Here is a 24,694-nt window from a genome sequence, read left to right as displayed (position 1 = left end):
ATGTATTCTAAATTTTGAAGACATTAGTATTCTAATACCCGTAGAACATAAATAAACTACTAAATTTCATAAAACATGTACAGTGAGAGTACATTATCTAAATTTTGTAAGACTTGCACAATGTATAGAATACATATTTTAAATCCATAATGTGTATTTATAACTTTGTAGATCATATTTTATCCATCCAAAAATACAAAATATATATATATATATATATATATATATATATCTGTGATGTTATGAGGATCCTCATGTAAAGGTAATTTAGGAATAGTTAACAAATTTAGTCATAGAAATATAGAATACGTAGATAAAAAATAATTTAATTATTGGTTTAACGCATTTAGTAGAACACTTTTATCTTCTTTTGAATCCAAGATTATTCGTTGAAGATTTTACGAAAAACTAGAAAATGAGTCAATTGCAAAAATTTAAGAAAAATAACCTTTTTATTTCCAATTTTCTTATTAAAAACATTTTTTTGTTGTAACTTTCTCAGTAATATATCTTTTATGTAATTTAAATACCTTCGTGTCAATTTATAATCTCATATTTTCTAATTTTTAATTTATACCAAATGATACTTGGATTTGATGTTAATTTTTTTATTAATGGTCGATAATTTCAATTAAAGGGTTTTAGTTAGATTCCATTTTTTTATTCCATAATTAAGAGTATAATAAATTTTAGTTATTATAAAAATATTTGACCAAACCTATCTAAAGAAGATATAGATGGATAATGAGAAAAAAAAAAATTATTTCTGGTTTTTCCTTTGTCGATTTTTCGGACTTAAATGCAACATGTGCAATTATGATAAATAAGATCATGAACACTTCCATGACGTGCAACTTTCTCCATCACACTTAGATTTTTCTTTGTTCTCCATCACACTTAGATTTCTCTTTGTTCACACGCTCGGATCTTTTACTCACAAACCTTCACCATACCAACGATGAATAATCTTATCCTTAACTTTTGAGACCATGACGGACTACTCTACATACTGTAATGTTTCGACCGTCATCTTTTTTTTTATAAACCCTACATTCTTTTTTGATATGTTGGTTTATTTTTATTTGACGGTCGGTTCGGTTAATCCGAAAAATTTTATAGACTTATTTACTATTTTTACATCTATCCGTTTTTTTGTCGTGTTTTGTCCACACTCACGCAGTTTTTATAATTAGTTTTTAGAATATCAACCATTTTGAAATTACTCCAATTCAACCACGCTTAACTATAATTGTTTTTTGGTATAGTTGATCAAAATGATAAGTGTAATTTAACGACATAAATGACCAAATTCTTTTAAGATCTTCTGCATGTACTATCATATTTCTTGAAAATAGAATGTTACATACACCTACGACACTTTGGAACTTTTGATTGGCATTGCACTTTTAATCTGCTACGAAAATGCATTTTCTAGGAATCAACTTCTAGATATTTGGGTAGAAATCTTTAAAATATTGGCCACCAATTGATTATTTCTATTGTTATTTAGACTAACAAATTTGAAACTTTTAAGTTAACCCGATAAACGTAAGCTTATAAACTATGTTAAGTTCATAAACTTGTGAATAATAAAACTTTCAAAATAGTATAAAATGCATTAGGAAGTGATGCCAAAGTTAATTCAAGCAGTTTGACAAAAAAAAAAAGTTAATTGAAACGATGTAACATTGCTGGCCTGTTTCTGCCTGGCAAGATAGGCAAATGACATGGGTCCATTATAAATGCTGGAAACAATCTTAAAATAAGAAGGCCTAATTTCTTTTAGAAAAAAAAAAATTATTAAGGGATTTTAGATTTTTCTGGATTTTGCAAAAGGCCCCATTATAGATTTTTTTTTTTTAAAGACTGGACTTTGCTGAACATAGGCATATAGATGTGTTATCTTTAAAGGATATTGCCAAGAGTTGGCCAATTTACTAATTGGTAAAAGAATCAACATTGGTATGTAGACATATACATTTGGCTCAAAAAGATTCAGACTTGGAGATCCAAACTTGAAGAAATTAGTTTCATTGGTGTTAAACGAACGCAAAACTAAGCAGCTGTTCAACTCACAAAATTTACTATGCCGCAGAATTTTACTTTTGTATTTCGTTTTTGTGTTCCACATATATTAACTCAAATTAATTTTTATTCATATAAAAAATGTTACCCAAAAATCTTTAAATTTTATTCAAAAAGTACACTAAACTAAATATTAAGTTCGAGAAAAATATACTACAGGCTTTTTGGGTTTCCTAAATAATTCATTAATGATTGTACTCTTTCTTTTGAATACTCTCAAACTAGCAAATTGGAAAAATTTGACATCCGGAAAAGCGACAATTAATTCTCGGTTTTCTTCAAATATTCTCTCAGTTTCAAAACACTTAGATGTACCTTACTTTATATAGAGAATTTGTTAAAAATAACTCTTTTGATATACCTCTTTTCAAAAATACCCTCTTTTCTGGCTATTTTTTTTGCCCTCCTTTAATTTTTAATGATTATTTTACCCTTATATGAAAATTATTTTATTCAATAAAAAGAAAAACAAAATTTTTCCGTCAAAAAATTTCCGACATATTTTCCCGCCAAAAATTTTTCGAAAAAATTTTCCCACCAAAATTTTTTTTGTCAAAAAAGTTTGATAAAAATTTTCGACAAAAAAAAATTTCCCGCCAAAAAAAATTTACAAGGTTTTTAAAAAGTTTTATAAAGTTTCTACCTTATAAAAGCCTTATAAACACCTTGTAAAGTCTTTTACAAGATCTTTTAAAGAGTTTTAAAATGTTTTTTAAACAACTTGTAAACGCTTTTACAAGATTTTTACAAGGTTTTTAAAAGGTTTTTAAAATGTTTTTAAAAAGTTTTCAAATGGTTTTTAAAAAGATTTTTAAAAGGTTTTTAAACACATTGTAAACACTTTTACAATATTTTTAAAAACCTTGTAAAAGTTTTTATAAGATTTTTAAAAGGGTTTTAAAAGGTTTTTAAACACCTTGTAAATGCTTTTAAAGCTTTTAAAAGCTTTTTAAAAGCATTTACAAGGTTTTTAAAAGCGTTTACAATGTGTTTAAAAATCTTTTAAAAACCTTGTAAACGCTTTTAAAAGTTTTTTAAAAGCATTTACAATGTTTTTAAAAGGCATAAATTTCAATATTTTTGGCGGAAAAAATTTTCGATTTTGGCGGAAAAATTTTTTTTTGGCGAAAAGATTTTTTGATTTTGGCGGGAAATTTTTTTAGCGGGAAAATATTTTCGATTTTGATGACTGTACATTCTTGCTGTTACTTAAAAAAGGTAATTTGGTCATTTTATATATAAAGAGGGGTAGTTTTAAAAATGATCTGAAGGGCTATTTTTAAAAAGGGGTATGGAAAAAGGGGCATTTTTGAGAATACCCCCTTTATATACGACATCATGAATTCATGATTCATGCACAGTGCATAATAGTGTTCCCATAATCATTTGCAGTTTGAACCTTGCTGAGAGCTTATTAACCACATAGAAGTTTTGCATAATTAATACAGTATCATAATTCTTGCAATATACAATAAAATCTCTATAAATTAATAATATTGGGACCATTTCATTTTATTAATTTATAAGTTAATATTTATCATTTTATTGTATAAATTAACAATAATTATAAATTTATAGATTTTTCTTTTAATTGTTTAAATTCTTATAAAGTATGAAATTTAGACAATTTTACAAAATTAAGATTAGATTTTTGAATTTTATAAACTTTATGGTTTTAGAATTAAAATTTTAATATTAAAAAGAAAATATTTAAAATATATTACAAATAATATAGATAAATTCACTTACACACATGATATACATAAATTTAAATTTATCAATAAGAATTTAAATTATCGTATTTTATTAGCTTATAAAACTATCAAAATGAAATGATGCACATTTAGAAATTGAGTTTTTTAGAAAAAAATTAGTTACTTTTTTGTAACATCCCGAACCCAATTTAGAATGGGTGTCTATCGACACCAATGATAGTATCAGTCGACACCACTAAATTGCTGGTTGTTCGGTCTGTTTTGAAATCACTCGGTTTAATTTGGTTTGGATTTGGATATGAAAGTTACCTTTTGGTGGATGACATCTAACTCCTGCAGTTAATTTGGTTTGGTTTGGATTTAAAGACTCGACAGCCTCTTTTCTTCGGGGTTGGTTTCGTCGCTTCTGGGAGAGAAGGAGAAAGGTGGTGAATTTAATGCTGAGAGCAAAGAGAGCCTTGAGGAGGGTTAAGAGAAGGAGAATGGAGATCCATCATCTATATATGTGTGGAGAAGGATGTGATTACTTGGTTGTGGATCGAGATAGAGAAAGAGGCCCTCTCCTAGCTATTATCCAGGTAAGTCGTGTTGTTTTGGTGTTTATTTGATTAGAGAATCAATGGTTTTGAAGGTTTAGGGGTTTGTCGCGAAAGAAAGCTTGAACGGAGGCTCTGTTCATGATTTCTGGGTTGGTGTCCCTCGACACCAACACCTACGGACAAACATCGAGAACTGGTCCGGGATGACTACTTTAGAGCAACGTTTGGAGGATGAAACGAAGTCCGATTTGGCTGATATTTGGTGAGGAGATTCGTGATGCTATAAGCTTCATATCCAAATGTGGGTTTGTGAAATAGACGGTTGGTTTGTGTTTTGTTCAAGTGTCTCTATTGTGGTATGGCATATATGGTTTTGTGGTAAGGTTGGGGTGTCGAGCTACAGAAAGGTGGTGTCGGTCGATACCAGCTGTTGTTGTGTGTGTGGGTCATAGGAGAACAGCTGGAGTTAGGATTGAGTGAGGGGATATCGACGGAAGTGATGTCGTGGGCGTCGGTGTCGACCGACACTAGGAGAGTGTCGATCGACACTATGTGTGTTGGTTCGCAAGTGGTGCGATGGGTGACGTTTGACACTAGTTGGAGGTGCTGTTTGACACTAGAGGAGTTGATAGTGAATTGGAATATTTGTGGGGAAGTGTTGTCTGTGGCTGGACGGAATCAAATATTCCAGCCCACCTCTCTTGTTACTTGGTCACTAGGGGTGGTTGGTTGTGCGACTCAGTAACTAGATGAGGTGATGTTTGGTGTATTTGTGGAAGTTTTTGTAAGGAGCGATTTCTACGCCGGTTGTCTCGTCGGAATTATAGGGTTCCGGTGAGATCCTGTAGATTCTATGCGGGGATTGGGAATCCGAGTACGATCGTTTCATTTTTATGTCATGTTATAGAGTTTTTTTTATAACATTATAGTTTAAAAATAATATATAATAATTATTTTATAGAAATAAGTTCTCGAATAAAATTCAATTTTTTTAAAGCATACATATTAGATATCAATATATATATATATATATATGTAATTTTGTATGATTATTAATTTATGATATTAATGAGACCATATGTTTAAGATTTCAAAAAATTATTATTTTATTATTTTTATTAAATTTTACTAATTATTATTCCGACTTAATTTGGAATGAGACAATTTTGTTAATTTATAATATTTATTAATTTATAGAAATTTTACTATATAGTTTTCCCGCCATTTCCTTAACTAAACAATTATGAACTATCACAATGCTAAGAGAGACGTTTCAATAAAATATCATAGAGAAATAATAATAATAATAATAACAATAATAATAATAATAATAATAATAATAAATTTGATATGTGACACCACTAGAGACTAAGTCTATTGACTATTCTTACTTCTTAGAGTATCTCCATTGAGGAATCTTAAGAGTATGTTACCAAATATCTTAACAATAAAACTATTAAAATTAAATCAAAATACATAATAAACTTAACAATCGATCCTAAGCTTAGTGACTCTGGGATTGTTAAGAATCGTTTATGTGTCGGTTTATGATTAATTGGACTAATTAACCAAAAAAAAAACAGTTATTTTTTTCCCCTCTTTCTTCTTCGTTTCTCCGTTTCTCAAAAACGTGAAATCTATGCTGAAGATTCGATCCGTCGAATTGAGAGACAATATGAGTCGGAAATGAGTTTTGGATCTGTCGCTATCATCATTCCAGCGACGCCGGTGACCATCGACGTTTTCTGGTTCCCCAAATCGGGAAGTTAACCAATTCTCTGTGTTTGGTTCAAGGATGCTCTAATTTTGTTCCCATGGTACGTATCACTCTGAAGTTCGAAGTGTAGATCGTGTTAATTTAGGGTTATATTGATGTCTTTTGAATTAGGATTTGATGTTTAGCAAATTTAGGGTTTTATGATTTGGGAATTGATATTAGTAAAATTAGTTTGATTGATATTGATCCATTTTTTTCTCTGTTTTTTTGTGAGATTAATTAGAAAACTTGCAACAGATGGTAGATATATTGAAATAGAGATACTGTGTTTCTGTTCTTGATCAATGTTTGTATTTATGTTCTTCTAAAAGCTTGAATCAGTTTGTGTTATCTTCTGTTATCAATGATCAAGTTTGTGTTATGTTCTTTCAAAGCGGTTATGGGTTTGCATTATGGTCTGTGATCAATTATCAGTGTTTTTGTTTTGTTCTAATGTTTATGAGATTGATGGTTATGGTCTGTGATCAGTTATCAATGTTTGTGTTTATGTGTTATGGTCTGTGATCAATGGTTGTCTCTCTGTTTTTGTTGTTACTTGTGTTATGGTATGGTCTGATTGCTTTCTCTATGTTATGTGAGTTTCATGCGTTTTGTGGACATGTCTTTGTTATCAAGGTGTTGTCTTCCTTTTGGCCCAAGCTGGTTCGTACTTGACGAAAGTGAAAGTTCAGATGCTGAACGTAACTGGTATGTCTCTTGCTGTTCTTGGTCACTACGGAGCCGCAGTTACTGATCTTGTGCTTCAAGGCCTTCAAGGCCTTCTGGTGAGCGTAGTACCAAAGCTCAAGTCACTCTTTGCCCAATTCTCTCAAACAGGTTATTCTCTTTTTGTTCTTATGTCTATATATCCCTCGATGAATATAGTTCTCTGTCTGTTTACAAATTTGTGTTTTGTCTGAGTTCTTGTATCGGCTTGTATACTACACTCAACTCTTTTTGTTTGTTTTTGTCATTTATTGAATGCAATATTTTAAAGTTATTAAAAGTATAAATGTGTTAAATTTAAACAAAATACCATAATAATTTACAATTACAATCAAAAAATATTTTTAAGAACCTCAAATTTAACGACCTTCAATGGACCTATGAAATATTAAAGTTTCTTAAGAAGTTCTTAGTTTCACTTTTTCCAAAATTAAGAATAAAATTTGTTTTAAGATACTTTCATTATATTCCTTGATTTCGGTCTTGTTAAATGTGGTTGGAGCCTCTTGTAAGAGGAAAGATATGGTTCGAGAAGACCAACGAAGGATCATCAAAGAAGGAATTAGTCAAGGTGAAATTAAGACATGAAAGGGACTGAATCAGGAGCTTTCACTTCAGAGACCTGGTAATACTCGATGGGGTTCTCATTTTAATTCCCTTCTATTGTGAAAGTATTGGAGTATGTCCAAAGCGAAGGGAGTGATGGTATAAAAAGATGTCAAGCTAATGGCCGATACTAGGATTTTTGTGTGTCTCCTAGTAGGTTCAATTAACCTTATGTAATTGTAGTACTTAAGGTGTCAATTCAAATGGGATTAGAGGTGTCAAACGGGCTGGCCCGCGTCCATCTGAGCCGTTTGCGGCGGGCAGTTTCAATTTTTTGGACCGCGACGGGCCGGCCTGCTAAGCCCGCGGACATAAAAGTTATGTCCAAGCCCGCCCCGCTAAGCCCAGCGGGTTAACAGGCCAGCCCGCGGGCCTAAATAATATATTATCAAAATAAAATAAAATTAATAAATTATAATTTTAAAAATAATTTTAAATAAAATTAATGTTTATATTAATTATTTATAGATGTTTTAATTTTTTTATATTAAATTTAGTTGTATTGTCACATAATTTTAAAAGATATATGTTTAAAATAATATAAAATAGTTATATATCTATATTAAATATTTATTTTTATTTAATAATTGAAAACCGCGGGCCGACCCGCCTACCCGCGGACATAACCCGCTATAACCTGCAATCCGCTTGGGCTAGGCCCGCAAGGCCCGCTTTTTAATGGGCCTAATATTTAGTGTCCATACCCGCCCCGCAGAGGTACTATTTGGTCTAGGCCCGCGGGCATGGAGCCCGCTTGACACCTCTAAATGGGATGATGCTAGTCACTCAAGATGCAATCAAGAAGTCACAAGTTAAGCCAATTCAACAAGAGTGTTTTTCTAACAATCTTAGGATGGTCAAAATACAAAACGGAAATGAGTCACAGAAACAGAAACGAAAATGTATGACAAGAAGCAAGCAAAAATAAGCGAAACCGAAAACGATTCTAAGCATGAACAAATGAAACAGTCTCGGGAATGTAATATCAATCAAAAAGATAAAAGTCCTAAGGATGGGAGTAATTGATGTCGGTGGAGTATCCTAGTCTACAGAGTGTTTAACATGCCACAANAGCAAACTATCCCTAGGGATGTCAAGTTGGGTAAACTAACCCAAACCAACCCATAACCATAAAGATTTAGTTTTAATGGATAATGAGTCAATTCAACTCATTAAACAAATGGTTTGGATTAACCCACAACTCATTTAGTTTAATGGATTAATGGGTTAAATGAGTTGATCCATTTATATCATAATCAGAAATTTAGACCTTGTGTAATTTTATAAAATCATCAAAGCTTGTGTATTTTTTTATACATAAACTGTTTATGATAAACATGATATATGTCTCCAATTATTCAAATTTTGAAAACCAGAAATTTTAAACAATAATAATCTAGAAATCTTAAGATCCATACTCAATCACTCATCAAAACTCATTACTCAAAAAGTCTTAACTCAACAACATCTTAAGTCATAACCGATTTGTAAACACCTGACCGAAACAAACCCAGTTCACATAATCTCATCAGACACCAAATTGATCTAATGAAATCGATTTGAAGATCAATACTCATCATAACCGTTAATCACAATCTTTTTTGTTAAAGAACCGTTAATCACAATCTGACAAACAAAAACAGAGAATCTAAGCATACACTTTGAAGAAAAGGAAGGTTTTCATCAACGACCTGGAATTAGCCAATTATGTCGTGTAGAATCATAAGAGCATGAGGTCGGTTAATCAAATCACAGCTAGAACCCATAAAAACTCAGACAACTACGTAAAAATATAACTACTAAACCAATAAATATGAACAGATCGAAGAAGAAGTGGGAGAGAGAGCGAAATCGAAAGAAGAAGAAGAAGAAGATATTTTGGAAAGAAGGTATTCAAAATTAATTCAATGGTTTGGTTTGAGTTAACCCATAAACTCATTTTAATCCAATCCATTTCAACTCAATCCACTAAACTCATAAACCAATTTAACTCATTAACCCATTAATACTCAAATTATCAACTCAATAAGTTTTTGGATTGGTTTGGTTTGAGTTAATCCATTAATTTTGACCCATTTTGACATGTCTTACTATCCCTAAACAATGAACATCACAACCTAGCTAATCCAATCTCTTGGCAAAAGCTACTCAGACTCAACCACTTCCATACCTAGCTCTCGCTAGAGGAACATGGTCGAGCAGGCAAGACAAACAAGTTCATTCACGTCAACAAACATCCTAGACAACTAATCTCTTAGGCTAGGAACGTAAGTCTGTGGCACTAGTTGGTCAGACATTTCATCAAACACCTTTTGGGTGTGGAAATGTCTCGAACCTAGTCCCAATTGATCAGAGAGAAACTAGTATTTCTTACTCTAGTCCAGAAGGAAATCATGCAATCAACCCTTAAACACTCTACATCCTAAGATCCTCCACCTAATCTCTCCCATCCTCAAGAACTAACACACTACTCAGATCCGAAAATCATCATCAACCATACAAACTCAGAAAACATTGAAACAAGCATTCTTTGATAGGTAAAAATGAGATGAACAACTTTGCAGAAGAAATCAAATGCAAAAACTCAATGTATTAAAAGATATCTGGATACAAAGTCTCAGAACGGTTTTGGAGGCTAGGTGAAACCTTCAGAACAAAATGCGATAAAAGATAAGATGATGTCCGCCAAGACTTAACAAAACGTATTTATAGTAAAAACATGTAAATCCCTAAAACTTAAAACGACAAGATGAAGAGTCGGTTTGGGAATCTCCTGAAGCATGTAAGACGGAACGTCTTCCTGACATGTGCGAACGAGTAGTGGCTCGAGTGGGTAATGGTGTTGGCTCGAGTGGAGGGGGGTCGAGTCGACGGGTGGCGACTCGAGCTAGATGTATATGCTTCCACTAAAACGATGATAACGTTTGAAACACACCTCATATTGGCTTGAAATAAACGGCATTGGAAAGATGATTCAATTCTCTACAACTTTGATGAAGACGTCGAAAGCTAAATCCCACTCGGGTGGAACGACTCGAATGAGGTGTCTCGAGTGGAGTGACTCAAACGACTAGAGTGGTGCGACTCGAACAACATCTTGAAGGATGGCTCGAACGACGACTCGAACGGCGACTCGAACGATGCTTTGGAGGATGGCTCGAACGACGACTCGAACGATGCCTTGGAGGATGGCTCGAACGGCGACTCGAACGACGATGCTGAGTGATGTGTTTCCAACGTCCCCTAGATACCTGAAATACTCCAAAATGCACAATGTATGCAAGGATGATTCAAGAACTACCTAGACATGCAAAATGTATAGAAAAGGCTAGAAAATGTTGCAAAACAATCAGTTGTCCTAGCTAAATGCACGATAAATATATGCTAAAGGGAGACAAAATATAGACATATCATGGTCTCATCAAATATTTGCACACCTTTGATTTTGTGTTCTACCTACAGTTGATGTTACTTCTTCTCGGGATCACAAGTACTTTATCGGTGGCTCTTCAAGGGAAAGATCAAGACATTTTGAATGCTATGTCTCTGGTGAAATCTACCAAGCAACAATTGTACAATCTCAGGGATAATGGATGTGTTATGTGTTTGAAAAAGTTAATTCTTTTTGTGAGAGTCATAAAACTGAGTTGATCATCATGGAAGAATTATTTGTTGATCCAAAGAAGCCAAGAAGAAGAACCAACATAACAAACTTGCATCATAATCAGGTGGAATGTTTTTACACTCTATTGGATATGCAAATTTAAGAGTTTAATGATCGTTTTGACAAGATAAACACTGAATTGCTTGGTTGCACTGCGTCTTTGAGCCCTTTTGGTTCATTCCAAGAGTTTGACCAATCGAAATTTGTGAGATTATCTGAGTTTTATCCAGAAGATTTTTGTTCTATGGAGTGGATATCTCTTGAGCATCAACTTGGTATTTACATCGACAATATCCGTGAAGATAAAAGGTTTGCTGATTTGGAGAGTCTTGGAGATCTTGCACGTGTGATGATGGGGACAAAAAACATCTTTCGCATCCTCTTATTTATCGACTTTTGAAGTTGGTTTTGATTTTACATGTTGCCACTGCTACAATCAAGAGATGCTTTTCTGCGATGAATATTGTGAAGACTACCTTACGAAACCGAATGAGTGATCAATTTTTTAAATGATTGTATAATTTATTTTATTGAAAAAGAGTACATAGATAAAGTGACAAATGAAGTAGTGATAAAAAGATTTCAAGATATGGAATATCGTAAAATAGTTTTTAGGACTTCTTAGGGAAATTTGTAAAAACAGGCATTTTTTGGGTGAGAGATTCGGATTTAGGGATCCATACAGTGAAAGGCATTAGGGTTGGTGTTAAGGTTCTTGTTCCTGACCAATTTGCCCTGGGTGTAAACGATGGATTGTTATTCACGCGCTTGGTGATGACGTCAGGGGAGCGAGGTAATCTGGAAGCTCAATGTTGTCAAATTGATATGACGAGAGGAGAGGGACTGAAACAGTGGTAACTTTCTGATTTATGGCAAGGTTCCTCTAGCGTGTTATCTCCATAATCACAGGCATTAGAAGACGGCAGATGAAGACGGCGACGGTGGCTCGTAGAGCTGTCTGAAGAGTGGTTGTGTTTGGGTCTGGATGGCGTAGAGATTAGTGGCCGACGGTTTTTAGAGCAGCTTCTCTCTCGAAGGTTTTCCGGTGGCTTCTCCGTGGTGGTTGAGCGGCTTCTCTCTCAAATATTTAATGGACTATACAAAAAGCAGATTTAAAAGGAGAAAACTAAATCCTAATGGATAGTAAATAGGGAACCCAAATATTGTTTGTGATATTTCCTCTAACAGTAAATTCCCAATTTCAGTTTCAAACTCGTCGAAAAAGGGAGAATAATGAACAGGTGAAAAGATGATGTCATATGGATGAAGGGTTCTTAGGTAATTTTGCCCGGATTGAGTGCCTATTTACGAAGACTACTTCGAGAATATCTTGTCTGGAAGGGTATTGGCTTATTAATGCCTTTTTTTTTAATTAACTCGACTTCTTAATATGTTTTTGTTATGACAATTTTTTAACATTTTGTATTTTGGTTTTGGAGTTTTTAATATTATTGTTATTATATTTTAATTAATTATCTTATTTTTATTTTGTGCCCTATGTTAAATACGTTTCTGGATCCGCCATTGCCGAGGTATCCGCAATTTCTTTAAATAAAGAATGATAACAATGCTAAGAGAGATATTTAAAAAAAAAAAATAACATAGAGAAGAAAACAAAAAAATAAACGTGACATGTGACCCTAGTCTATGCTTATGTCCCCCCACTTGATATGGTCCTCAGGCCACTCNGGACAAAAAACATCTTTCGCATCCTCTTATTTATCGACTTTTGAAGTTGGTTTTGATTTTACATGTTGCCACTGCTACAATCAAGAGATGCTTTTCTGCGATGAATATTGTGAAGACTACCTTACGAAACCGAATGAGTGATCAATTTTTTAAATGATTGTATAATTTATTTTATTGAAAAAGAGTACATAGATAAAGTGACAAATGAAGTAGTGATAAAAAGATTTCAAGATATGGAATATCGTAAAATAGTTTTTAGGACTTCTTAGGGAAATTTGTAAAAACAGGCATTTTTTGGGTGAGAGATTCGGATTTAGGGATCCATACAGTGAAAGGCATTAGGGTTGGTGTTAAGGTTCTTGTTCCTGACCAATTTGCCCTGGGTGTAAACGATGGATTGTTATTCACGCGCTTGGTGATGACGTCAGGGGAGCGAGGTAATCTGGAAGCTCAATGTTGTCAAATTGATATGACGAGAGGAGAGGGACTGAAACAGTGGTAACTTTCTGATTTATGGCAAGGTTCCTCTAGCGTGTTATCTCCATAATCACAGGCATTAGAAGACGGCAGATGAAGACGGCGACGGTGGCTCGTAGAGCTGTCTGAAGAGTGGTTGTGTTTGGGTCTGGATGGCGTAGAGATTAGTGGCCGACGGTTTTTAGAGCAGCTTCTCTCTCGAAGGTTTTCCGGTGGCTTCTCCGTGGTGGTTGAGCGGCTTCTCTCTCAAATATTTAATGGACTATACAAAAAGCAGATTTAAAAGGAGAAAACTAAATCCTAATGGATAGTAAATAGGGAACCCAAATATTGTTTGTGATATTTCCTCTAACAGTAAATTCCCAATTTCAGTTTCAAACTCGTCGAAAAAGGGAGAATAATGAACAGGTGAAAAGATGATGTCATATGGATGAAGGGTTCTTAGGTAATTTTGCCCGGATTGAGTGCCTATTTACGAAGACTACTTCGAGAATATCTTGTCTGGAAGGGTATTGGCTTATTAATGCCTTTTTTTTTAATTAACTCGACTTCTTAATATGTTTTTGTTATGACAATTTTTTAACATTTTGTATTTTGGTTTTGGAGTTTTTAATATTATTGTTATTATATTTTAATTAATTATCTTATTTTTATTTTGTGCCCTATGTTAAATACGTTTCTGGATCCGCCATTGCCGAGGTATCCGCAATTTCTTTAAATAAAGAATGATAACAATGCTAAGAGAGATATTTAAAAAAAAAAAATAACATAGAGAAGAAAACAAAAAAATAAACGTGACATGTGACCCTAGTCTATGCTTATGTCCCCCCACTTGATATGGTCCTCAGGCCACTCTCCCCACTTGACATGGTCCTGAGGCTGCTTAACTCTCTCTACCTCATTAATACATTTTCTCTGCTTCTCTCAACACAAATCAAACTACCAAGACATATTGTTCATAAACCAAACAAATCATGTACCATCTTCCCACTTTTTGTCTGATCATATTCTTCATCTTCTCCTCAATTCACCCTCTTCCTTGTGCTTCAAGTAATCAACGACTTGGCTGGTGTGAGACTCCGTTTCAGTGTGGTAACATCACCGCTGGGTTCCCCTTCTCGGGAGAGAACCGTCGCAAAGATTGCGGTCACCCATTGTTGCAACTTCACTGCAACAAAAACAACATCACCTCTCTATTCATCTCAAACCAAAAATACTCTGTTCTTCATTTAGATCAGACATCTAATACTCTTACACTTGCTAAACAAGACCTTCTAGGTTCTTTTTGCTCCTCTGTATTCACCAACACAACCTTACCTCCCGAAACTTTCGAGCTTTCACCGACCTACAAGACCATCACCGTATTCTACCAATGTTCCTCTTTGCCTCCTAGCCTTTCTAGCTATACATGTCCTGATATAGGTCCGATCTCAGTGTCTGAAAACCCTGGTATAAAACCTGAGAACTGCCGTTCCAGTTTCACCTTGATGGTTCCTACAAGTTTCGTTACAAAAGAGAAAGAGTTGAATGTGACCAATTTGGAAAGTGTTTTAAAAAAAGGGTTTGAGGTGAAGGTAGTGATCAATGAGAATGCGTGTCAAGAATGTTTATCCTCTCATGGTAAATGTCATGGCTTCAACGAAATCTTAACATCAGGAGTTAAATGTCATCCACCAAAAGGTATGTTTGAATTTGGATTTTAGTTGGTGTCTATATATTTACAAAATTTCTATAAATATATTTGGATTATTCAATGTTCATAGACGCTGAGGGTACTTGTGGATATAATCAGACCTCACGTGCGTTCCTCTGCTATTGTAAAGACCCCTATAGCCTATCATGCGGTTCGACTAAGAGTAAGTTTCTTTAATTGGATCATTTTACCAACAAAAAATAATCTTCTCGTTTTTGTTTCCAAAGTTCTGTATTCAGCTCTAGTTGACTTTTTTTTTTCTTTTCGTGCCATTTGATTGATGCAGACGTATCTATTCGTTGGATACTAGGTACTTAATCATTCTTCTCTGAGTTACCTTTTTTCCTTATGATTTTTTGTATCAATGATTTACTTTGGTTCTATGCTACCAAAATTTACTTATTTAATGTTTCCACAGTGGGTGTGTCGCTCTTGTGTCTCATAGGTTAGTTTGCTGCCCAGAGATTATGATATTGATTCTCATTGCCAACAGATTATATATTATACTACAAATTGGCTAATCAAACATTTTCTCTGTCACATCGTTGTTTACTATCAGGTATTTTTGTTTCATTGGTGTACCGCTTCAGGAAAAGAGTTTTCTACTAGTCTTGGGTGTTCGGGTATTCGGTTCGATTCTGGATATATCCATTAAGTTCTGGATATATCCATTAAGTTCTGGATATTTTAGATATAGGAGTTTAGGATACATTCAATTAAATTTACTATTTCGGTTCGGATTCGGTTCAGTTTTGGTTATTTTTGGTTAGGTTGCGGATATCTGCAATAACATAATTATTTTAAAAAAAATTGTTCAATTTGAACAAAAATGTGAAATTTTTTTGACAAATATATCTAATATCTTTTGGATATTTTGGTTATATAATATATTTTAATATTTTTGTTTAAATTTATATGATATCGGTTCAGTTCTGGTTTCAGTTTTTTTATTTTTAATGTTATTACCTTATTAACTACAAAATGCATTGACTTATTAAAATATCTTGGTGGTACAGTGGTTGCATTTGCTCCTTAAAGGCCGATAGGTCTTCGGTTTGAATCCTGTAAATAACAGTTTTAATATGATTTTGGTTTTATTCGGGTATATTTGGATAACCGAATGGATATCGGTTCGGTTACTAACCGATATATATGGATACCTGAAACACTATCCATTCGGTTATTGTCCTCTAACCGAACTCAAAACTGAAATTTTGGTTCAGTTTCGGTTCAGTCCATTAGGTTCGGTTAATCTGCCCAGGACTATCTTCTACTATCACTAATACTAGGTAATTAGTCTACGCAATGCGTGGTTGTATGCATAATAGTTTTGATTATATTTCTTAAACTAAAATATTATTTTACTAATGTATAATCTTGAAAGAATTATACTACTGTATGAATCTCAAAAAAATTTATAGAAATTTCTCAAAATAACACTCCTATCAACATTTTTTTGGTATGGTTATTTATTATACAAAATTTAAAATACATAAACTTTTCTATAAATCAAAAATTAGCCAATACTACAAAAAAATATTACAAATTGATTAATTATATTAATATAAATAATAATATAGAAATTTAAACATTTTCCTAATATGAGAGAATCTATGTTTATGACCATGTTTTATAGAGGTTAAACATTGATTTAAAGATTTTTCTTAATGACATTGTAAACACAAGACTGTAGTATAGTAAAATTGAATAAAATAAAATTATCAAAAAGTTAATAACTATGTATAAAATTATTGTATATAGAATATTCCTCATTTCAAAGTTTAAAGCAATTAAAATAATTAAAAATATTAAAATTTTACCAAAAATATTTTTTCTTGAAAGAGAAATATATTAGTTGGAGGAATGAATGTAAAATTATTGGATAGGAGTTACATTTGAGTTAAATGTAGAGTTAAACGGAGTTAAATGCCTTTAAAAGTGGGTTAATTATAAATAAATATTTTAATTTATTTTTGACTTAAAAGATAAGGAATACCAAGTGGCTCAATCAAAATTTAAACTTACAGTTTTTGATTATTTTGTTGATATAAACTCAACACTCACACATAATATTCCAAATTGAAAATATTACTTTTGAAGTGACAAACTAAATTAGTTTTTTAAAAAATATATATGAAGTTCAATCTAAAGATTTTTTAAAACCCCAAGACTAACTTCAATCCTTTTGGTTTTCACTCATCAATTTAATTTATAGTGCTAGATTTCATACTAATGGTTTCATCTTTAGAGGATTTAGTTAAATGGTATTTTAATAATTATATTATTTTATATATTTCACTTCCAGTTAAACATGATTTCTTTTTGGAATCATTTTTTTCATTTTGCTTAAATCAAGAATTTTTTATTTATAATTAAGTTCTTTTTGTTTTCAAAAACCTCAAATCTTAAATAATATAAATATTATATTGATCTTTACATATTTATCTATTGGATCACAAAACAAAATAGACTTTACAAAATAAAATAGACTTTATAAATGGATAATTATATTGATCATTCTAAATTATTAAAAATGATATATGAATATGTGAGATATCTAAATTACATAATAGAGAATTAGAGATGGATCTTTTCAACATGACCTTATTGTGTGGTGAATATTGTATGAGTATGAAAAATAAGATGCTAATCTAAAATAGATAATGAAGATAAACTTTTTAAAACAGATTCTCAAATAAACTTGATTTTTTTGTTAAAACCAACATATGTGAATTGAAATTCAGCTATGGAAGTTTTAAAAATAAATATGAACAGATTAGAAAGACAAGAAATATAAAAGAAATATTTTAATTATAGAAAAATTTAAAACAATGTTAATTATATATAATACTTTCTAAATTAAAATATAGAATCAAAATCTTACAACACATATTAGATATAACAACATTTGATATTGGTGAGAGAGGAGAGAATGAGTACTTATAAGATGATAATCCAAATTAGATAATGGAGATGAATCTTTAAATATAAAACAATGTAAAATATATATATAGTATCTAAAATTAAAATTTAGCATTAAAATTTTACTATGATATTTCATTTAGTTTTTTGTAACCCATACAACAAAAATAAGAAATTGAAAACATAAAAAAAAAAATGATTTGAGATATTGTGGAAGAGAATGAGAGAAGTGGAAGAGAATGAGAGAATGTGAAAATGAGAAAGTAAAAAATATTAACATGAGAGAATGAGACAATGCTTATTTATATGATAAGAATTGACGGAGGTTACATTTAGAATTATTGGAGTTACAAATATTATTTATTGTGTTNGAAATTCAGCTATGGAAGTTTTAAAAATAAATATGAACAGATTAGAAAGACAAGAAATATAAAAGAAATATTTTAATTATAGAAAAATTTAAAACAATGTTAATTATATATAATACTTTCTAAATTAAAATATAGAATCAAAATCTTACAACACATATTAGATATAACAACATTTGATATTGGTGAGAGAGGAGAGAATGAGTACTTATAAGATGATAATCCAAATTAGATAATGGAGATGAATCTTTAAATATAAAACAATGTAAAATATATATATAGTATCTAAAATTAAAATTTAGCATTAAAATTTTACTATGATATTTCATTTAGTTTTTTGTAACCCATACAACAAAAATAAGAAATTGAAAACATAAAAAAAAAAATGATTTGAGATATTGTGGAAGAGAATGAGAGAAGTGGAAGAGAATGAGAGAATGTGAAAATGAGAAAGTAAAAAATATTAACATGAGAGAATGAGACAATGCTTATTTATATGATAAGAATTGACGGAGGTTACATTTAGAATTATTGGAGTTACAAATATTATTTATTGTGTTTGAATAAAATTGAGTGGTGGAATATGATTAATGCAAAAAAAATTTTCAGTTATAATTTTATTTTAATGTATGAAATAAATGTATTGTGTTAATTGGGTCTTAAATATTATTTAAAGCAATTAAAAAATTAGAAAGCAAAAAAAAAATAGAAAGTATTAAATGAAAATCAACCAGTAAGGAGAGACCAAAACCTTACTTTTATATATATATGATTATGTCAAAAATTTAAACGACTTCATTTTGAATCACTTAATAAAAAGTGATTGTTATATGTGGTTTAGTAAAACAACCCAACCCAGTTTTTTTTAAATATATAATTAAGCATCCCATATTACTTAAACCAACAACCCAACAACCCAACAACATACATAGCCGAAAACATAAAGCATTAATCATCTCAAATATATAACATCAACACAATAACATTCCAAACTATTCTATCCAACAACCTAGCATAACTCTATCAAAGGTTACAATAACAGAACCATACATAACCATAAACACACAAACGAGACCCTAGATCATCCTCTTCCTCATCGTCATGATTCCATGCCACATACCTGCACACCACAAACAACAATTGTGATGCGTAAGTATTATCATAAATACTTAGTGAGGCAATCCTCTCATCTACTAGGCTATAGACACAAGCAACTGAGATTCAAATGTGAAGCAACACAAACAACACAACAAACCAGAGAAACAAGCGTCAAACAAGTTGGTGTCGACCCACACTGACCCTAAGTGTCGATCGACACACCTACTTGGTGTCGACCGACACTCACCTAGTGTCGATCGACACAGACTCCACACACATATTCTGCTTGAAGCCGATCGTCTAATCTCCGTTTCTAACCACCTCCAATCCGTCCCAAAACTTGCCCAAAGGCCACAGGAAACTATAGGAACCCTATAGCATCCAAAACAAACAAGGAAAACACCACAACAACACAAAACAAGCAATCAAAAGAGATCTCAGGCTTAGATCTGCCATGGTCATGCACTCACCTCTTTGCAGGAAGTTTCTGACCCACAGCAACTAATCTAACATCTTAGAAGGCTTCTACTTCATTCCTAGCACCAGATCTCTACTCCACAGGGACAAATCTCACCAAACAAACCAAGAATCTCCAAAATCTCCTAAGAACACACTCTCTTCTCCCTTTTCTCTCTCGAACGGCTAAAAGTGGCATTCCCGAAACCTAGAGGTCGACTTCTCATATGAATACCCCGATTTGGGATTCCACTTAAACCAAACCGCTTAAATTCGACGATTTTAAAAATCAATCAGGTCAAACCAGAAATTGCTGGTGTCGATCGACACCCATCCCCAAAACCCACAATTTGGTTTACGGATGTTACAATTCTCCCCCACCAACAACGATTTGTCCTCGAATCCCGCAACACAGTCTATCCGCCAAGGACCTCCGTGCAACCGTCACTACAGCCCGCACATCCTCCGACCGGACGGAACACCGTCAACCAAGGCATTCCGTGCAAGTACTCCAACAGTCTGCAAATCCACGTGGCCCAACGGTCCACATAACCCTGACCCCACTGGTCAGCATAACCCAAAACCCGAGATCACTCCCGACCTCCGAGGTTTACATCCAGTCGCTATGATTATAACCACGTCCTCGACATTGTTTGATCCCTCACTCATCCATTATGAGGTTGCAACCTTCAAACTGCACCGCCTGCACTCTCAAACCATCGTCCTCAAGCCATACCGTCTCACTCTCGGATCGTCACCCTCGAGATCTCGGTACCAAGGGAACTACTCATCCTTACCGAGGAACTAATCATCCTCTAGGAGAACTAATCATCTCCTCTGCCGCTCTCAGGGTCGCAACCCTAAAACATGTGGTGCATCAGGGGAACTAATCATCCCCTTGATGTATTGTGTTTTTGATGTCTTTTGTCCTTTATTTAGTATTCGTTTTGAGTCATTTGTCGCATCTTTGTCCGTCTTTTGTATCTTTTTTGGTCTTTTCTTGAGTTGTGATTAGGTGTGAAGACAATGTGCTAGATTTGGAGTCTTTTGGTTGGATTCGAGCTTAACTGGAATAAAGAAGCAGGAAGTGACTTTTGGACATCTCCAAGTTGAACTGAATCATGAAGTCTGGAGAAGTCTAGTGAAGTCTGTAGACAAGTCTGGAGAAGTGTAGAGAGGTCTGGTGAAGTTTGTAGACAAGTCTAGTGAAGTTTGTACACAATTCTGGTGAAGTCTGGTGAAATTTATGCCCAAGTCTACTGAAGTCTAGACAAGTCTGTTGTCATTTTGATTACAATCCAAACACTTATTTCCTTTTTCTAAATTTTTCTATTCTCATTTTTTCTTTTAATAGGGGTAGATATACCCCCAAAAACCTAATTAGTAGGATATATTCTATTTTTTTCTGAGTTTTTCTGCACCTGGAGATTAGACATTTCTGGAGATTAGATATTTATCCTCTTTGACAATTTGAAGAAGATTTCTAAACTCTTTCCTCATTTTATTTCATCAATTTAATTATGTCTTCTTCATATCTTTGTGTTGTTGCTTTCAATATGTGTGAGTAATCACCTACTTGGGTTTTAGGGTTCTAAGTAGGGTATCAAATGATTTAATGGTTTAATTGTTGCTTGAGAATTCTATTTTCTTTGTGGTTTTTTGTTTCATATGCTCTTAATGCTAGAATAGGACTGATCACCTTGTTCTAGATTTTAGGTTTTTCTATGCATCACAAGTGTTCAATAGAATGCCTGAACCAATACGAATTGAGCAATATTTCTCTAACCTGCGAAAGTTGATGTTAGGGGATATTGTGAACTTAGTGAACTTGTTTGATAATGATAATTTGATTAGGAGATTACAAATGAAAGTTTAGTAATTGAGTAGTCAATTTTAGTGATTAATACCTTGAAAGAGGGTTAGTCAAATCTTGTGTTCATGTTCTAGAATGGTTCTTAACTATTAAATTCCTTGTTTCATTTCCCCATTGATCATTGATCTCTGAAATACCCTATAGCCCAATATCTTAATCCCATAAGTTAAATCGTTTTATTTATTGCATTTTTATTTACAATTTCTGAAACCAAACAAACAAGCATTCGTTCGCTTTAGCTATTTACAAGTCTCGCAAATCTTTAGTGTACCATTGGTCCTTGTGAATTCGACCCAACATATACTGCCTTGCAGTTAAGTGTATCGGGTAAATACTCGAGCAATCACCCCTCAGGAGAACTAATCATCTCCTCTGGAGAACTAATCATCTCCTCCGGAGAACTACTCATCTCGTCATGAGCAAACAAGTCATAACGTCTATAAGCATCTCCCAACCGGAACTACCTCCCGTGGTTTGCATAATACATCGCAATGTCCTACCAACCACCATATTCCCTCACTGGAATATCACCACCCCCATGACCACTCTTCAGGCCAACTCTAAAACATCCCTGCCACTAAAGCTGTTTATCCACCCACTTCCCAAAAATAAGTTTTAACTATTCATAGACTTTCCATTTTTAGAACCTGCATATTCTCTTAGCACCGTGACATCACCAAACAAAAATCTTTGAGAACTGATCATCTCAACTGTGACCACTCTTCAGGTCATCCTCTAAGCATTCCTGCCACTCCGGGCATTCCACATGCCCTTTCCAAAAATAGAAAAGTTCTAACTATTCATAGATTTTCCTATTTCCTTGCAACCGCACTTTCCAAAAATAGCAAAGCTCTAACTCTCATAAAACTTTCCATTTTTAGAAACTTTCTATTTATGAAAACTTTTCATTTCCAGAATCGCATAATCCCTTAACCCATTACACATCAAGATTCCATAAGAACTAATCATCTTATTAAATCCTCCCCAGCAACATTTTCAGTAAACCCGCAATACGGTCATCTCAGTCTAAGCAAAACCTGTTGCCACACTCACAACACCCGTTGGACTTCCAGCAACACCAGTAAGCACACCGGCCACACCCTCAGACCCCCATCTGACCAGCATGCGAATTACTAACTTGCTAAACAGTGGCACTCCAGCCACCCTAGACGAAGTAAGTCTCCAACTTAAATTCTCGGAAATCCATTTCCAACACATCAACTTTCACAAATCACTGTCAACGGTATTTCCCGATACTGCCGTGATCCACTACTTTCCAAAACCTTGTCAATAGCCAACTGCACTTTCCGCACAGAAGCTAAAAACAGTACACAGCTAACAACACATAAAACAACTTACCGTGGAATCTCATTGAAGGCTCGAAGAGGATGATACTAGGACTCCATACCACATGCAAATTGACTAACTACTCATAATCAATTCCATCACACAACATCACGCATCACCCAACAGGAAAATAATTCAACCAATTAAATTCCTAAACCACTCTAGACCATCCATCAACCTGCCCTAGAACCGTAATGGCTCTGATACCAAACTGAAACAACCCGACACATTTTTTTTTTAAATATATAATTAAGCATTCCATACTACTTAATTAACCAACAACCCAACAACATGCACAGCGGAACATAAAGCATTAATCATCTCAAATATATAACATAAACACAATAACATTCCAAACCATTCTATCCAACAACCTAGCATAACTCTATCCAAGGTTCCAATAACATAACCATACATAACCATCAACACACAAACGAGATCCTAGATCATCCTCCTCCTCATCGCCATGATTCCACACCACATACCTGCACACCACAAACAACAGTTGAGATGCGTAAGTATTATCATAAATACTTAGTGAGTCAATCCTCCTATCTACTAGGCTATACACACAAGCAACTGAGATTCCAATGTGAAGCAACACAAACAACACAACAAACCAGGGAAGCATGCGTCAGACAAGTTGGTGTCGACCGACACTGACTGCTGGTGTCGACCGACACTGACCCTAAGTGTCGATCGACACACCTACTTGGTGTCGACCGACACACACCTGGTTTCGATCGACACCGATTCCGCAGACACGTTCTGCTTGAAGCTGATCGTCGAATCTCCGTTAACCACCTCCAATCCGTCCCAAAACTTGCCCAAAGGCCACATGAAACTATAGGAACCCTATAGCATCCAAAACAAACAAGGAATACACCACAACAACACAAAACAAGCAAAACAAAAGAGATCTCAGGCTTAGATCAGCCATGGTCATTCACTCACTTCTTTGTTGGAAATTTCTGACCCACAACAACGAATCCAACACCTTGGAAGGGTTCTACGTCGTTCCTAGCACCAGATCTCCACTCCACAGGAACATATCTCACCAAACAAATCAAGAATCTCCAAGATCTCCCGAGAAGACACTCTCTTCTCCCTTTTCTCTCTAGAATGGCTAAAAGTGGCCTTTCCGAAACCCTGAGGTCGACTTCTCAGATAAATACCCCGGTTTAGGATTCCATTAAACTAAACCACTCGAATTCGACGATTTAAATCAATCATGTTGAACCAAAAATTACTGGTGTCGATCGACACTGATTCCAATAACCCACAGTTTGGTTCGTGGATGTTACATTTAGTGTCGTTTAAAATAATTTAGGTAAGCAGCGGCTGATTTAACTGTTTGAAATAGATCTAGAAGCAGCCACTTTTACTTTTACTTCTTACTTCCTTATCTTATCTTATCCTTACAACCACATAAGTATATTTATATTACACTTATTTATCTTAACCTACTTGTTTCTCAAACCCAAAACAGAAGCCCATAATACACTTAAAGCCTTAATTAGGTTTATGGTCCAATAGTCTTTTTACTTGTTTTTCTTATTACATAAACACAACTTTGTTTCTTCGTCGTGACCCTTCTTCTTCTTCGTCTTCTTCTTTTGTCTTCTACACGATCCCCTCTTCTTCTTCTTTCTCCCTCTACATCTGATTGTGGATCTCTCT

General features: G+C 33.7%; 1 long non-coding RNA gene and 1 pseudogene across 1 annotated transcript; both read left to right on the top strand.

The window, feature by feature from the left end:
• LOC104787698 lies at nucleotides 5,770–6,877 on the top strand. The gene is made up of 2 exons (XR_768017.2): nucleotides 5,770–6,156; nucleotides 6,732–6,877. It is a non-coding gene; the product is annotated as an uncharacterized LOC104787698 (long non-coding RNA).
• The window catches only part of LOC104789638, a 96,371-nt pseudogene continuing 85,751 nt past the window's right edge, over nucleotides 14,075–24,694 (top strand).

Source organism: Camelina sativa, chromosome 5, assembly GCF_000633955.1.
Source record: "Camelina sativa cultivar DH55 chromosome 5, Cs, whole genome shotgun sequence".
In the NCBI taxonomy this organism is placed as follows: domain Eukaryota; kingdom Viridiplantae; phylum Streptophyta; class Magnoliopsida; order Brassicales; family Brassicaceae; genus Camelina; species Camelina sativa.
This window is presented reverse-complemented; position numbering and strand designations above follow the sequence as displayed.